At 45.4% G+C, this 14,672-nt stretch overlaps 25 non-coding genes across 25 annotated transcripts; 11 read left to right on the top strand and 14 right to left on the bottom strand.

Moving 5' to 3' along the window:
* Nucleotides 1-627: 627 nt before the first annotated feature.
* On the bottom strand, nucleotides 628-710 carry trnal-cag (transfer RNA leucine (anticodon CAG)). Its single transcript has one exon. It is a non-coding gene; the product is annotated as a tRNA-Leu (tRNA).
* Nucleotides 711-805: 95 nt separating this feature from the next.
* On the top strand, nucleotides 806-879 carry trnam-cau (transfer RNA methionine (anticodon CAU)). The gene has a single exon. It is a non-coding gene; the product is annotated as a tRNA-Met (tRNA).
* A 782-nt stretch (nucleotides 880-1,661) lies between these two features.
* Nucleotides 1,662-1,744, bottom strand: trnal-cag (transfer RNA leucine (anticodon CAG)). Its single transcript has one exon. It is a non-coding gene; the product is annotated as a tRNA-Leu (tRNA).
* A 95-nt stretch (nucleotides 1,745-1,839) lies between these two features.
* trnam-cau (transfer RNA methionine (anticodon CAU)) lies at nucleotides 1,840-1,913 on the top strand. Its single transcript has one exon. It is a non-coding gene; the product is annotated as a tRNA-Met (tRNA).
* A 782-nt stretch (nucleotides 1,914-2,695) lies between these two features.
* Nucleotides 2,696-2,778, bottom strand: trnal-cag (transfer RNA leucine (anticodon CAG)). The gene has a single exon. It is a non-coding gene; the product is annotated as a tRNA-Leu (tRNA).
* Nucleotides 2,779-3,729: 951 nt separating this feature from the next.
* On the bottom strand, nucleotides 3,730-3,812 carry trnal-cag (transfer RNA leucine (anticodon CAG)). Its single transcript has one exon. It is a non-coding gene; the product is annotated as a tRNA-Leu (tRNA).
* A 95-nt stretch (nucleotides 3,813-3,907) lies between these two features.
* trnam-cau (transfer RNA methionine (anticodon CAU)) lies at nucleotides 3,908-3,981 on the top strand. The gene has a single exon. It is a non-coding gene; the product is annotated as a tRNA-Met (tRNA).
* A 782-nt stretch (nucleotides 3,982-4,763) lies between these two features.
* trnal-cag (transfer RNA leucine (anticodon CAG)) lies at nucleotides 4,764-4,846 on the bottom strand. The gene has a single exon. It is a non-coding gene; the product is annotated as a tRNA-Leu (tRNA).
* Nucleotides 4,847-4,941: 95 nt separating this feature from the next.
* On the top strand, nucleotides 4,942-5,015 carry trnam-cau (transfer RNA methionine (anticodon CAU)). The gene has a single exon. It is a non-coding gene; the product is annotated as a tRNA-Met (tRNA).
* A 782-nt stretch (nucleotides 5,016-5,797) lies between these two features.
* Nucleotides 5,798-5,880, bottom strand: trnal-cag (transfer RNA leucine (anticodon CAG)). Its single transcript has one exon. It is a non-coding gene; the product is annotated as a tRNA-Leu (tRNA).
* Nucleotides 5,881-5,975: 95 nt separating this feature from the next.
* Nucleotides 5,976-6,049, top strand: trnam-cau (transfer RNA methionine (anticodon CAU)). The gene has a single exon. It is a non-coding gene; the product is annotated as a tRNA-Met (tRNA).
* A 782-nt stretch (nucleotides 6,050-6,831) lies between these two features.
* Nucleotides 6,832-6,914, bottom strand: trnal-cag (transfer RNA leucine (anticodon CAG)). The gene has a single exon. It is a non-coding gene; the product is annotated as a tRNA-Leu (tRNA).
* Nucleotides 6,915-7,009: 95 nt separating this feature from the next.
* Nucleotides 7,010-7,083, top strand: trnam-cau (transfer RNA methionine (anticodon CAU)). The gene has a single exon. It is a non-coding gene; the product is annotated as a tRNA-Met (tRNA).
* Nucleotides 7,084-7,865: 782 nt separating this feature from the next.
* trnal-gag (transfer RNA leucine (anticodon GAG)) lies at nucleotides 7,866-7,944 on the bottom strand. The gene has a single exon. It is a non-coding gene; the product is annotated as a tRNA-Leu (tRNA).
* Nucleotides 7,945-8,895: 951 nt separating this feature from the next.
* On the bottom strand, nucleotides 8,896-8,978 carry trnal-cag (transfer RNA leucine (anticodon CAG)). The gene has a single exon. It is a non-coding gene; the product is annotated as a tRNA-Leu (tRNA).
* Nucleotides 8,979-9,073: 95 nt separating this feature from the next.
* Nucleotides 9,074-9,147, top strand: trnam-cau (transfer RNA methionine (anticodon CAU)). The gene has a single exon. It is a non-coding gene; the product is annotated as a tRNA-Met (tRNA).
* A 782-nt stretch (nucleotides 9,148-9,929) lies between these two features.
* Nucleotides 9,930-10,012, bottom strand: trnal-cag (transfer RNA leucine (anticodon CAG)). The gene has a single exon. It is a non-coding gene; the product is annotated as a tRNA-Leu (tRNA).
* A 95-nt stretch (nucleotides 10,013-10,107) lies between these two features.
* Nucleotides 10,108-10,181, top strand: trnam-cau (transfer RNA methionine (anticodon CAU)). Its single transcript has one exon. It is a non-coding gene; the product is annotated as a tRNA-Met (tRNA).
* A 782-nt stretch (nucleotides 10,182-10,963) lies between these two features.
* trnal-gag (transfer RNA leucine (anticodon GAG)) lies at nucleotides 10,964-11,042 on the bottom strand. The gene has a single exon. It is a non-coding gene; the product is annotated as a tRNA-Leu (tRNA).
* A 951-nt stretch (nucleotides 11,043-11,993) lies between these two features.
* On the bottom strand, nucleotides 11,994-12,076 carry trnal-cag (transfer RNA leucine (anticodon CAG)). The gene has a single exon. It is a non-coding gene; the product is annotated as a tRNA-Leu (tRNA).
* Nucleotides 12,077-12,171: 95 nt separating this feature from the next.
* trnam-cau (transfer RNA methionine (anticodon CAU)) lies at nucleotides 12,172-12,245 on the top strand. The gene has a single exon. It is a non-coding gene; the product is annotated as a tRNA-Met (tRNA).
* A 782-nt stretch (nucleotides 12,246-13,027) lies between these two features.
* Nucleotides 13,028-13,110, bottom strand: trnal-cag (transfer RNA leucine (anticodon CAG)). Its single transcript has one exon. It is a non-coding gene; the product is annotated as a tRNA-Leu (tRNA).
* A 95-nt stretch (nucleotides 13,111-13,205) lies between these two features.
* trnam-cau (transfer RNA methionine (anticodon CAU)) lies at nucleotides 13,206-13,279 on the top strand. Its single transcript has one exon. It is a non-coding gene; the product is annotated as a tRNA-Met (tRNA).
* Nucleotides 13,280-14,061: 782 nt separating this feature from the next.
* Nucleotides 14,062-14,144, bottom strand: trnal-cag (transfer RNA leucine (anticodon CAG)). The gene has a single exon. It is a non-coding gene; the product is annotated as a tRNA-Leu (tRNA).
* Nucleotides 14,145-14,239: 95 nt separating this feature from the next.
* Nucleotides 14,240-14,313, top strand: trnam-cau (transfer RNA methionine (anticodon CAU)). Its single transcript has one exon. It is a non-coding gene; the product is annotated as a tRNA-Met (tRNA).
* The last annotated feature ends 359 nt before the right edge of the window (nucleotides 14,314-14,672 follow it).

The raw sequence follows: 14,672 nt of genomic DNA on the forward strand, positions 1-14,672 counted from the left end.
CATATTCACCTAAAATGGGGCAGTGTCACTACAATGTTTTGTTCAGTCTGAACATAATTCTTTCATTCTCATGACGTTTCTTGTCAGTAGTGATGTAATGTTTCGCTTGACATGCCATGAATCTCATTCCATGACATTCCATCCCACAGCCCATAAACCCATGACATGTCATTCCAAGAGATTTCCAGGAATTCCTTGCCATGAAATTCTACTGCACCCCCAAAATTTCAGTCCATGACATCACAGTCAAACTCCAAGAATCCCATTGCATCCCTCCAAAGAAACCCCAAACAAAACATGAATACCCTTTCATAAACAAGTTCTCATTCCGGTAAACATCACAACATGGTATTCCATTGAATGCTATTCTATAAAACATGTCCAATTTCATGAAATGTCAGGACATGACATTCCCTGGACACTGCATGAAAATTCCACAGAATCCCATACATGGCACAAAAGTGTTACTTTAAAGTTCATGCGATGCCGGTGGTCAGACGTACCGTAGTGTTCCATTGGCTTTGACATGAACTGAATTGCAGTGCTTCGTCAATATTAGCGTGTTACTGGGTCAACTTGCCAGAGGGTTAAAGAGTCTACCTGGAGCCCGCAACCAAAGGTTAGGTCTGTCAGAAGTGGGATTCGAACCCACGCCTCCAGGGGAGACTGCAACCTGAACGCAGCGCCTTAGACCGCTCGGCCATCCTGACATTACAGTGCACGGTGAGCAGCGTGTTTGGAGCTGCACCGAATGGCAGATGATCCAGAAGCTAGTGCTCCACCACTCACACTGGCCACAGCACATGCCTCGTTGGCGCAGTTAGGCAGCGCGTCAGTCTCATAATCTGAAGGTCGTGAGTTCGAGCCTCACACGGGGCAGAGTGGTGCTTTTTGGCACACAAGAGCGTTTAGGCAAAAGAGCGGGTTTCTTCATACCCTTTTGTGTGATTGTCCATTCCTTCATGAGCAATGCGATTGAAATCCAGTCATTTTGTGGGGCAGATGTTGAATAAATGCAGTAATAGTATTCCTCTCATATTCACCTAAAATGGGGCAGTGTCACTACAATGTTTTGTTCAGGTTGAACATAATTCTTTCATTCTCATGATGTTTCTTGTCAGTAGTGATGTAATGTTTCGCTTGACATTTCATGAATCTCATTCCATGACATTCCATCCCACAGCCCATAAACCCATGACATGTCATTCCAAGAGATTTCCAGGAATTCCTTGCCATGAAATTCTACTGCACCCCCAAAATTTCAGTCCATGACATCACAGTCAAACTCCAAGAATCCCATTGCATCCCTCCAAAGAAACCCCAAACAAAACATGAATACCCTTTCATAAACAAGTTCTCATTCCGGTAAACATCACAACATGGTATTCCATTGAATGCTATTCTATAAAACATGTCCAATTTCATGAAATGTCAGGACATGACATTCCCTGGAAACTGCATGGAAATTCCACAGAATCCCATACATGGCACAAAAGTGTTACTTTACAGTTCATACGATGCCGGTGGTCAGAGGTACCGTAGTGTTCCATTGGCTCTGACATGAACTGAAATGCAGTGCTTCGTCAATATTAGTGTGTTACTGGGTCAACTTGCCAGAGGGTTAAAGACTCTACCTGGAGCCCGCAACCAAAGGTTAGGTCTGTCAGAAGTGGGATTCGAACCCACGCCTCCAGGGGAGACTGCGACCTGAACGCAGCGCCTTAGACCGCTCGGCCATCCTGACATGACAGCTCACAGTGAGCAGCGTGTTTGGAGCTGCACCGAATGGCAGATGATCCAGAAGCTAGTGCTCCACCACTCACACTGGCCACAGCCCATGCCTCGTTGGCGCAGTTAGGCAGCGCGTCAGTCTCATAATCTGAATGTCGTGAGTTCGAGCCTCACACGGGGCAGAGTGGTGCTTTTTGGCACACAAGAGCGTTTAGGCAAAAGAGCGGGTTTCTTCATACCCTTTTGTGTGATTGTCCATTCCTTCATGAGCAATGCGATTGAAATCCAGTCATTTTGTAGGGCAGATGTTGAATAAATGCAGAAATAGTATTCCTCTCATATTAACCTAAACTGGGGCAGTGTCACTACAATGTTTTGTTCAGTCTGAACATAATTCTTTCATTCTCATGACGTTTCTTGTCAGTAGTGATGTAATGTTTCGCTTGACATGCCATGAATCTCATTCCATGACATTCCATCCCACAGCCCATAAACCCATGACATGTCATTCCAAGAGATTTCCAGGAATTCCTTGCCATGAAATTCTACTGCACCCCCAAAATTTCAGTCCATGACATCACAGTCAAACTCCAAGAATCCCATTGCATCCCTCCAAAGAAACCCCAAACAAAACATGAATTCCCTTTCATAAACAAGTTCTCATTCCGGTAAACATCACAACATGTTATTCCATTGAATGCTATTCTATAAAACATGTCCAATTTCATGAAATGTCAGGACATGACATTCCCTGGAAACTGCATGAAAATTCCACAGAATCCCATACATGGCACAAAAGTGTTACTTTAAAGTTCATGCGATGCCGGTGGTCAGAGGTACCGTAGTGTTCCATTGGCTCTGACATGAACTGAATTGCAGTGCTTCGTCAATATTAGCGTGTTACTGGGTCAACTTGCCAGAGGGTTAAAGAGTCTACCTGGAGCCCGCAACCAAAGGTTAGGTCTGTCAGAAGTGGGATTCGAACCCACGCCTCCAGGGGAGACTGCGACCTGAACGCAGCGCCTTAGACCGCTCGGCCATCCTGACATGAAAGCGCACGGTGAGCAGCGTGTTTGGAGCTGCACCGAATGGCAGATGATCCAGAAGCTAGTGCTTCACCACTCACACTGGCCACAGCACATGCCTCGTTGGCGCAGTTAGGCAGCGCGGCAGTCTCATAATCTGAAGGTCGTGAGTTCGAGCCTCACACGGGGCAGAGTGGTGCTTTTTGGCACACAAGAGCGTTTAGGCAAAAGAGCGGGTTTCTTCATACCCTTTTGTGTGATTGTCCATTCCTTCATGAGCAATGCGATTGAAATCCAGTCATTTTGTAGGGCAGATGTTGAATAAATGCAGTAATAGTATTCCTCTCATATTCACCTAAAATGGGGCAGTGTCACTACAATGTTTTGTTCAGTCTGAACATAATTCTTTCATTCTCATGACGTTTCTTGTCAGTAGTGATGTAATGTTTCGCTTGACATGCCATGAATCTCATTCCATGACATTCCATCCCACAGCCCATAAACCCATGACATGTCATTCCAAGAGATTTCCAGGAATTCCTTGCCATGAAATTCTACTGCACCCCCAAAATTTCAGTCCATGACATCACAGTCAAACTCCAAGAATCCCATTGCATCCCTCCAAAGAAACCCCAAACAAAACATGAATACCCTTTCATAAACAAGTTCTCATTCCGGTAAACATCACAACATGTTATTCCATTGAATGCTATTCTATAAAACATGTCCAATTTCATGAAATGTCAGGACATGACATTCCCTGGAAACTGCATGAAAATTCCACAGAATCCCATACATGGCACAAAAGTGTTACTTTAAAGTTCATGCGATGCCGGTCGTCAGAGATACCGTAGTGTTCCATTGGCTCTGACATGAACTGAATTGCAGTGCTTCGTCAATATTAGCGTGTTACTGGGTCAACTTGCCAGAGGGTTAAAGAGTCTACCTGGAGCCCGCAACCAAAGGTTAGGTCTGTCAGAAGTGGGATTCGAACCCACGCCTCCAGGGGAGACTGCGACCTGAACGCAGCGCCTTAGACCGCTCGGCCATCCTGACATGACAGCGCACGGTGAGCAGCGTGTTTGGAGCTGCACCGAATGGCAGATGATCCAGAAGCTAGTGCTCCACCACTCACACTGGCCACAGCACATGCCTTGTTGGCGCAGTTAGGCAGCGCGTCAGTCTCATAATCTGAAGGTCGTGAGTTCGAGCCTCACACGGGGCAGAGTGGTGCTTTTTGGCACACAAGAGCGTTTAGGCAAAAGAGCGGGTTTCTTCATACCCTTTTGTGTGATTGTCCATTCCTTCGTGAGCAATGCGATTGAAATCCAGTCATTTTGTAGGGCAGATGTTGAATAAATGCAGTAATAGTATTCCTCTCATATTCACCTAAAATGGGGCAATGTCTCTACAATGTTTTGTTCAGTCTGAACATAATTCTTTCATTCTCATGACGTTTCTTGTCAGTAGTGATGTAATGTTTCGCTTGACATGCCATGAATCTCATTCCATGACATTCCATCCCACAGCCCATAAACCCATGACATGTCATTCCAAGAGATTTCCAGGAATTCCTTGCCATGAAATTCTACTGCACCCCCAAAATTTCAGTCCATGACATCACAGTCAAACTCCAAGAATCCCATTGCATCCCTCCAAAGAAACCCCAAACAAAACATGAATACCCTTTCATAAACAAGTTCTCATTCCGGTAAACATCACAACATGGTATTCCATTGAATGCTATTCTATAAAACATGTCCAATTTCATGAAATGTCAGGACATGACATTCCCTGGAAACTGCATGGACATTCCACAGAATCCCATACATGGCACAAAAGTGTTACTTTACAGTTCATACGATGCCGGTGGTCAGAGGTACCGTAGTGTTCCATTGGCTCTGACATGAACTGAAATGCAGTGCTTCGTCAATATTAGTGTGTTACTGGGTCAACTTGCCAGAGGGTTAAAGACTCTACCTGGAGCCCGCAACCAAAGGTTAGGTCTGTCAGAAGTGGGATTCGAACCCACGCCTCCAGGGGAGACTGCGACCTGAACGCAGCGCCTTAGACCGCTCGGCCATCCTGACATGACAGCTCACGGTGAGCAGCGTGTTTGGAGCTGCACCGAATGGCAGATGATCCAGAAGCTAGTGCTCCACCACTCACACTGGCCAAAGCACATGCCTCGTTGGCGCAGTTAGGCAGCGCGTCAGTCTCATAATCTGAAGGTCGTGAGTTCGAGCCTCACACGGGGCAGAGTGGTGCTTTTTGGCACACAAGAGCGTTTAGGCAAAAGAGCGGGTTTCTTCATACCCTTTTGTGTGATTGTCCATTCCTTCATGAGCAATGCGATTGAAATCCAGTCATTTTGTAGGGCAGATGTTGAATAAATGCAGAAATAGTATTCCTCTCATATTCACCTAAACTGGGGCAGTGTCACTACAATGTTTTGTTCAGTCTGAACATAATTCTTTCATTCTCATGACATTTCTTGTCAGTAGTGATGTAATGTTTCGCTTGACATGCCATGAATCTCATTCCATGACATTCCATCCCACAGCCCATAAACCCATGACATGTCATTCCAAGAGATTTCCAGGAATTCCTTGCCATGAAATTCTACTGCACCCCCAAAATTTCATTCCATGACATCACAGTCAAACTCCAAGAATCCCATTGCATCCCTCCAAAGAAACCCCAAACAAAACATGAATACCCTTTCATAAACAAGTTCTCATTCCGGTAAACATCACAACATGTTATTCCATTGAATGCTATTCTATAAAACATGTCCAATTTCATGAAATGTCAGGACATGACATTCCCTGGAAACTGCATGAAAATTCCACAGAATCCCATACATGGCACAAAAGTGTTACTTTAAAGTTCATACGATGCCGGTGGTCAGAGGTACCGTAGTGTTCCATTGGCTCTGACATGAACTGAAATGCAGTGCTTCGTCAATATTAGTGTGTTACTGGGTCAACTTGCCAGAGGGTTAAAGAGTCTACCTGGAGCCCGCAACCAAAGGTTAGGTCTGTCAGAAGTGGGATTCGAACCCACGCCTCCAGGGGAGACTGCGACCTGAACGCAGCGCCTTAGACCGCTCGGCCATCCTGACATGACATCTCACGGTGAGCAGCGTGTTTGGAGCTGCACCGAATGGCAGATGATCCAGAAGCTAGTGCTCCACCACTCACACTGGCCACAGCACATGCCTTGTTGGCGCAGTTAGGCAGCGCGTCAGTCTCATAATCTGAAGGTCGTGAGTTCGAGCCTCACACGGGGCAGAGTGGTGCTTTTTGGCACACAAGAGCGTTTAGGCAAAAGAGCGGGTTTCTTCATACCCTTTTGTGTGATTGTCCATTCCTTCATGAGCAATGCGATTGAAATCCAGTCATTTTGTAGGGCAGATGTTGAATAAATGCAGAAATAGTATTCCTCTCATATTAACCTAAACTGGGGCAGTGTCACTACAATGTTTTGTTCAGTCTGAACATAATTCTTTCATTCTCATGACGTTTCTTGTCAGTAGTGATGTAATGTTTCGCTTGACATGCCATGAATCTCATTCCATGAAATTCCATCCCACAGCCCATAAACCCATGACATGTCATTCCAAGAGATTTCCAGGAATTCCTTGCCATGAAATTCTACTGCACCCCCAAAATTTCAGTCCATGACATCACAGTCAAACTCCAAGAATCCCATTGCATCCCTCCAAAGAAACCCCAAACAAAACATGAATACCCTTTCATAAACAAGTTCTCATTCCGGTAAACATCACAACATGTTATTCCATTGAATGCTATTCTATAAAACATGTCCAATTTCATGAAATGTCAGGACATGACATTCCCTGGAAACTGCATGAAAATTCCACAGAATCCCATACATGGCACAAAAGTGTTACTTTAAAGTTCATGCGATGCCGGTGGTCAGAGGTACCGTAGTGTTCCATTGGCTCTGACATGAACTGAATTGCAGTGCTTCGTCAATATTAGCGTGTTACTGGGTCAACTTGCCAGAGGGTTAAAGAGTCTACCTGGAGCCCGCAAACAAAGGTTAGGTCTGTCAGAAGTGGGATTCGAACCCACGTCTCCAGGGGAGACTGCGACCTGAACGCAGCGCCTTAGACCGCTCGGCCATCCTGACATGACAGCGCACGGTGAGCAGCGTGTTTGGAGCTGCACCGAATGGCAGATGATCCAGAAGCTAGTGCTCCACCACTCACACTGGCCACAGCACATGCCTCGTTGGCGCAGTTAGGCAGCGCGTCAGTCTCATAATCTGAAGGTCATGAGTTCGAGCCTCACACGGGGCAGAGTTGTGCTTTTTAGCACACAAGAGCGTTCAGGCAAAAGAGCGGGTTTCTTCATACCCTTTTGTGTGATTGTCCATTCCTTCATGAGCAATGCGATTGAATTCCAGTCATTTTGTAGGGCAGATGTTGAATAAATGCAGTAATAGTATTCCTCTCATATTCACCTAAAATGGGGCAGTGTCACTACAATGTTTTGTTCAGGTTGAACATAATTCTTTCATTCTCATGATGTTTCTTGTCAGTAGTGATGTAATGTTTCGCTTGACATTTCATGATTCTCATTCCATGACATTCCATCCCACAGCCCATAAATCCATGACATGTCATTCCAAGAGATTTCCAGGAATTCCTTGCAATGAAATTCTACTGCACCCCCAAAATTTCAGTCCACGACATCACAGTCAAACTCCAAGAATCCCATTGCATCCCTCCAAAGAAACCCCAAACAAAACATGAATACCCTTTCATAAACAAGTTCTCATTCCGGTAAACATCGCAACATGGTATTCCATTGAATGCTATTCTATAAAACATGTCCAATTTCATAAAATGTCAGGACATGACATTCCCTGGAAACTGCATGGAAATTCCACAGAATCCCATACATGGCACAAAAGTGTTACTTTAAAGTTCATACGATGCCGGTGGTCAGAGGTACCGTAGTGTTCCATTGGATCTGACATGAACTGAAATGCAGTGCTTCATCAATATTAGTGTGTTACTGGGTCAACTTGCCAGAGGGTTAAAGACTCTACCTGGAGCCCGCAACCAAAGGTTAGGTCTGTCAGAAGTGGGATTCGAACCCACGCCTCCAGGGGAGACTGCGACCTCAACGCAGCGCCTTAGCTCGGCCATCCTGACATGACAGCTCACGGTGAGCAGCGTGTTTGGAGCTGCACCGAATGGCAGATGATCCAGAAGCTAGTGCTTCACCACTCACACTGGCCACAGCACATGCCTCGTTGGCGCAGTTAGGCAGCGCGGCAGTCTCATAATCTGAAGGTCGTGAGTTCGAGCCTCACACGGGGCAGAGTGGTGCTTTTTGGCACACAAGAGCGTTTAGGCAAAAGAGCGGGTTTCTTCATACCCTTTTGTGTGATTGTCCATTCCTTCATGAGCAATGCGATTGAAATCCAGTCATTTTGTAGGGCAGATGTTGAATAAATGCAGTAATAGTATTCCTCTCATATTCACCTAAAATGGGGCAGTGTCACTACAATGTTTTGTTCAGTCTGAACATAATTCTTTCATTCTCATGACGTTTCTTGTCAGTACTGATGTAATGTTTCGCTTGACATGCCATGAATCTCATTCCATGACATTCCATCCCACAGCCCATAAACCCATGACATGTCATTCCAAGAGATTTCCAGGAATTCCTTGCCATGAAATTCTACTGCACCCCCAAAATTTCAGTCCATGACATCACAGTCAAACTCCAAGAATCCCATTGCATCCTTCCAAAGAAACCCCAAACAAAACATGAATACCCTTTCATAAACAAGTTCTCATTCCGGTAAACATCACAACATGGTATTCCATTGAATGCTATTCTATAAAACATGTCCAATTTCATGAAATGTCAGGACATGACATTCCCTGGAAACTGCATGGAAATTCCACAGAATTCCATACATGGCACAAAAGTGTTACTTTAAAGTTCATACGATGCCGGTGGTCAGAGGTACCGTAGTGTTCCATTGGCTTTGACATGAACTGAAATGCAGTGCTTCGTCAATATTAGTGTGTTACTGGGTCAACTTGCCAGAGGGTTAAAGACTCTACCTGGAGCCCGCAACCAAAGGTTAGGTCTGTCAGAAGTGGGATTCGAACCCACGCCTCCAGGGGAGACTGCGACCTGAACGCAGCACCTTAGACCGCTCGGCCATCCTGACATGACAGCTCACGGTGAGCAGCGTGTTTGGAGCTGCACCGAATGGCAGATGATCCAGAAGCTAGTGCTCCACCACTCACACTGGCCACAGCACATGCCTTGTTGGCGCAGTTAGGCAGCGCGTCAGTCTCATAATCTGAAGGTCGTGAGTTCGAGCCTCACACGGGGCAGAGTGGTGCTTTTTGGCACACAAGAGCGTTTAGGCAAAAGAGCGGGTTTCTTCATACCCTTTTGTGTGATTGTCCATTCCTTCTTGAGCAATGCGATTGAAATCCAGTCATTTTGTAGGGCAGATGTTGAATAAATGCAGAAATAGTATTCCTCTCATATTAACCTAAACTGGGGCAGTGTCACTACAATGTTTTGTTCAGTCTGAACATAATTCTTTCATTCTCATGACGTTTCTTGTCAGTAGTGATGTAATGTTTCGCTTGACATGCCATGAATCTCATTCCATGACATTCCATCCCACAGCCCATAAACCCATGACATGTCATTCCAAGAGATTTCCAGGAATTCCTTGCCATGAAATTCTACTGCACCCCCAAAATTTCAGTCCATGACATCACAGTCAAACTCCAAGAATCCCATTGCATCCCTCCAAAGAAACCCCAAACAAAACATGAATACCCTTTCATAAACAAGTTCTCATTCCGGTAAACATCACAACATGTTATTCCATTGAATGCTATTCTATAAAACATGTCCAATTTCATGAAATGTCAGGACATGACATTCCCTGGAAACTGCATGAAAATTCCACAGAATCCCATACATGGCACAAAAGTGTTACTTTAAAGTTCATGCGATGCCGGTGGTCAGAGGTACCGTAGTGTTCCATTGGCTCTGACATGAACTGAATTGCAGTGCTTCGTCAATATTAGCGTGTTACTGGGTCAACTTGCCAGAGGGTTAAAGAGTCTACCTGGAGCCCGCAACCAAAGGTTAGGTCTGTCAGAAGTGGGATTCGAACCCACGCCTCCAGGGGAGACTGCGACCTGAACGCAGCGCCTTAGACCGCTCGGCCATCCTGACATGACAGCGCACGGTGAGCAGCGTGTTTGGAGCTGCACCGAATGGCAGATGATCCAGAAGCTAGTGCTCCACCACTCACACTGGCCACAGCACATGCCTCGTTGGCGCAGTTAGGCAGCGCGTCAGTCTCATAATCTGAAGGTCGTGAGTTCGAGCCTCACACGGGGCAGAGTTGTGCTTTTTAGCACACAAGAGCGTTCAGGCAAAAGAGCGGGTTTCTTCATACCCTTTTGTGTGATTGTCCATTCCTTCATGAGCAATGCGATTGAATTCCAGTCATTTTGTAGGGCAGATGTTGAATAAATGCAGTAATAGTATTCCTCTCATATTCACCTAAAATGGGGCAGTGTCACTACAATGTTTTGTTCAGGTTGAACATAATTCTTTCATTCTCATGATGTTTCTTGTCAGTAGTGATGTAATGTTTCGCTTGACATTTCATGATTCTCATTCCATGACATTCCATCCCACAGCCCATAAATCCATGACATGTCATTCCAAGAGATTTCCAGGAATTCCTTGCAATGAAATTCTACTGCACCCCCAAAATTTCAGTCCACGACATCACAGTCAAACTCCAAGAATCCCATTGCATCCCTCCAAAGAAACCCCAAACAAAACATGAATACCCTTTCATAAACAAGTTCTCATTCCGGTAAACATCGCAACATGGTATTCCATTGAATGCTATTCTATAAAACATGTCCAATTTCATAAAATGTCAGGACATGACATTCCCTGGAAACTGCATGGAAATTCCACAGAATCCCATACATGGCACAAAAGTGTTACTTTAAAGTTCATACGATGCCGGTGGTCAGAGGTACCGTAGTGTTCCATTGGATCTGACATGAACTGAAATGCAGTGCTTCATCAATATTAGTGTGTTACTGGGTCAACTTGCCAGAGGGTTAAAGACTCTACCTGGAGCCCGCAACCAAAGGTTAGGTCTGTCAGAAGTGGGATTCGAACCCACGCCTCCAGGGGAGACTGCGACCTCAACGCAGCGCCTTAGCTCGGCCATCCTGACATGACAGCTCACGGTGAGCAGCGTGTTTGGAGCTGCACCGAATGGCAGATGATCCAGAAGCTAGTGCTTCACCACTCACACTGGCCACAGCACATGCCTCGTTGGCGCAGTTAGGCAGCGCGGCAGTCTCATAATCTGAAGGTCGTGAGTTCGAGCCTCACACGGGGCAGAGTGGTGCTTTTTGGCACACAAGAGCGTTTAGGCAAAAGAGCGGGTTTCTTCATACCCTTTTGTGTGATTGTCCATTCCTTCATGAGCAATGCGATTGAAATCCAGTCATTTTGTAGGGCAGATGTTGAATAAATGCAGAAATAGTATTCCTCTCATATTAACCTAAAATGGGGCAGTGTCACTACAATGTTTTGTTCAGTCTGAACATAATTCTTTCATTCTCATGACGTTTCTTGTCAGTAGTGATGTAATGTTTCGCTTGACATGCCATGAATCTCATTCCATGACATTCCATCCCACAGCCCATAAACCCATGACATGTCATTCCAAGAGATTTCCAGGAATTCCTTGCCATGAAATTCTACTGCACCCCCAAAATTTCAGTCCATGACATCACAGTCAAACTCCAAGAATCCCATTGCATCCCTCCAAAGAAACCCCAAACAAAACATGAATTCCCTTTCATAAACAAGTTCTCATTCCGGTAAACATCACAACATGTTATTCCATTGAATGCTATTCTATAAAACATGTCCAATTTCATGAAATGTCAGGACATGACATTCCCTGGAAACTGCATGAAAATTCCACAGAATCCCATACATGGCACAAAAGTGTTACTTTAAAGTTCATGCGATGCCGGTGGTCAGAGGTACCGTAGTGTTCCATTGGCTCTGACATGAACTGAATTGCAGTGCTTCGTCAATATTAGCGTGTTACTGGGTCAACTTGCCAGAGGGTTAAAGAGTCTACCTGGAGCCCGCAACCAAAGGTTAGGTCTGTCAGAAGTGGGATTCGAACCCACGCCTCCAGGGGAGACTGCGACCTGAACGCAGCGCCTTAGACCGCTCGGCCATCCTGACATGAAAGCGCACGGTGAGCAGCGTGTTTGGAGCTGCACCGAATGGCAGATGATCCAGAAGCTAGTGCTCCACCACTCACACTGACCACAGCACATGCCTCGTTGGCGCAGTTAGGCAGCGCGTCAGTCTCATAATCTGAAGGTCGTGAGTTCGAGCCTCACACGGGGCAGATTGGTGCTTTTTGGCACACAAGAGCGTTTAGGCAAAAGAGCGGGTTTCTTCATACCCTTTTGTGTGATTGTCCATTCCTTCATGAGCAATGCGATTGAAATCCAGTCATTTTGTAGGGCAGATGTTGAATAAATGCAGTAATAGTATTCCTCTCATATTCACCTAAAATGGGGCAGTGTCACTACAATGTTTTGTTCAGTCTGAACATAATTCTTTCATTCTCATGACGTTTCTTGTCAGTAGTGATGTAATGTTTCGCTTGACATGCCATGAATCTCATTCCATGACATTCCATCCCACAGCCCATAAACCCATGACATGTCATTCCAAGAGATTTCCAGGAATTCCTTGCCATGAAATTCTACTGCACCCCCAAAATTTCAGTCCATGACATCACAGTCAAACTCCAAGAATCCCATTGCATCCCTCCAAAGAAACCCCAAACAAAACATGAATACCCTTTCATAAACAAGTTCTCATTCCGGTAAACATCACAACATGGTATTCCATTGAATGCTATTCTATAAAACATGTCCAATTTCATGAAATGTCAGGACATGACATTCCCTGGAAACTGCATGAAAATTCCACAGAATCCCATACATGGCACAAAAGTGTTACTTTAAAGTTCATGCGATGCCGGTGGTCAGAGGTACCGTAGTGTTCCATTGGCTCTGACATGAACTGAATTGCAGTGCTTCGTCAATATTAGCGTGTTACTGGGTCAACTTGCCAGAGGGTTAAAGAGTCTACCTGGAGCCCGCAACCAAAGGTTAGGTCTGTCAGAAGTGGGATTCGAACCCACGCCTCCAGGGGAGACTGCGACCTGAACGCAGCGCCTTAGACCGCTCGGCCATCCTGACATGAAAGCGCACGGTGAGCAGCGTGTTTGGAGCTGCACCGAATGGCAGATGATCCAGAAGCTAGTGCTCCACCACTCACACTGACCACAGCACATGCCTCGTTGGCGCAGTTAGGCAGCGCGTCAGTCTCATAATCTGAAGGTCGTGAGTTCGAGCCTCACACGGGGCAGATTGGTGCTTTTTGGCACACAAGAGCGTTTAGGCAAAAGAGCGGGTTTCTTCATACCCTTTTGTGTGATTGTCCATTCCTTCATGAGCAATGCGATTGAAATCCAGTCATTTTGTAGGGCAGATGTTGAATAAATGCAGTAATAGTATTCCTCTCATATTCACCTAAAATGGGGCAGTGTCACTACAATGTTTTGTTCAGTCTGAACATAATTCTTTCATTCTCATGACGTTTCTTGTCAGTAGTGATGTAATGTTTCGCTTGACATGCCATGAATCTCATTCCATGACATTCCATCCCACAGCCCATAAACCCATGACATGTCATTCCAAGAGATTTCCAGGAATTCCTTGCCATGAAATTCTACTGCACCCCCAAAATTTCAGTCCATGACATCACAGTCAAACTCCAAGAATCCCATTGCATCCCTCCAAAGAAACCCCAAACAAAACATGAATACCCTTTCATAAACAAGTTCTCATTCCGGTAAACATCACAACATGGTATTCCATTGAATGCTATTCTATAAAACATGTCCAATTTCATGAAATGTCAGGACATGACATTCCCTGGAAACTGCATGGAAATTCCACAGAATCCCATACATGGCACAAAAGTGTTACTTTAAAGTTCATACGATGCCGGTGGTCAGAGGTACCGTAGTGTTCCATTGGCTTTGACATGAACTGAAATGCAGTGCTTCGTCAATATTAGTGTGTTACTGGGTCAACTTGCCAGAGGGTTAAAGACTCTACCTGGAGCCCGCAACCAAAGGTTAGGTCTGTCAGAAGTGGGATTCGAACCCACGCCTCCAGGGGAGACTGCGACCTGAACGCAGCGCCTTAGACCGCTCGGCCATCCTGACATAAAAGCGCACGGTGAGCAGCGTGTTTGGAGCTGCACCGAATGGCAGATGATCCAGAAGCTAGTGCTCCACCACTCACACTGGCCACAGCACATGCCTTGTTGGCGCAGTTAGGCAGCGCGTCAGTCTCATAATCTGAAGGTCGTGAGTTCGAGCCTCACACGGGGCAGAGTGGTGCTTTTTGGCACACAAGAGCGTTTAGGCAAAAGAGCGGGTTTCTTCATACCCTTTTGTGTGATTGTCCATTCCTTCATGAGCAATGCGATTGAAATCCAGTCATTTTGTAGGGCAGATGTTGAATAAATGCAGAAATAGTATTCCTCTCATATTCACCTAAACTGGGGCAGTGTCACTACAATGTTTTGTTCAGTCTGAACATAATTCTTTCATTCTCATGACGTTTCTTGTCAGTAGTGATGTAATGTTTCGCTTGACATGCCATGAATCTCATTCCATGACATTCCATCCCACAGCCCATAAACCCATGACATGTCATTCCAAGAGATTTCCAGGAATTCCTTGCCATGA

Source organism: Pseudorasbora parva, chromosome 20 (assembly GCF_024679245.1).
Source record: "Pseudorasbora parva isolate DD20220531a chromosome 20, ASM2467924v1, whole genome shotgun sequence".
Lineage (NCBI taxonomy): Eukaryota > Metazoa > Chordata > Actinopteri > Cypriniformes > Gobionidae > Pseudorasbora > Pseudorasbora parva.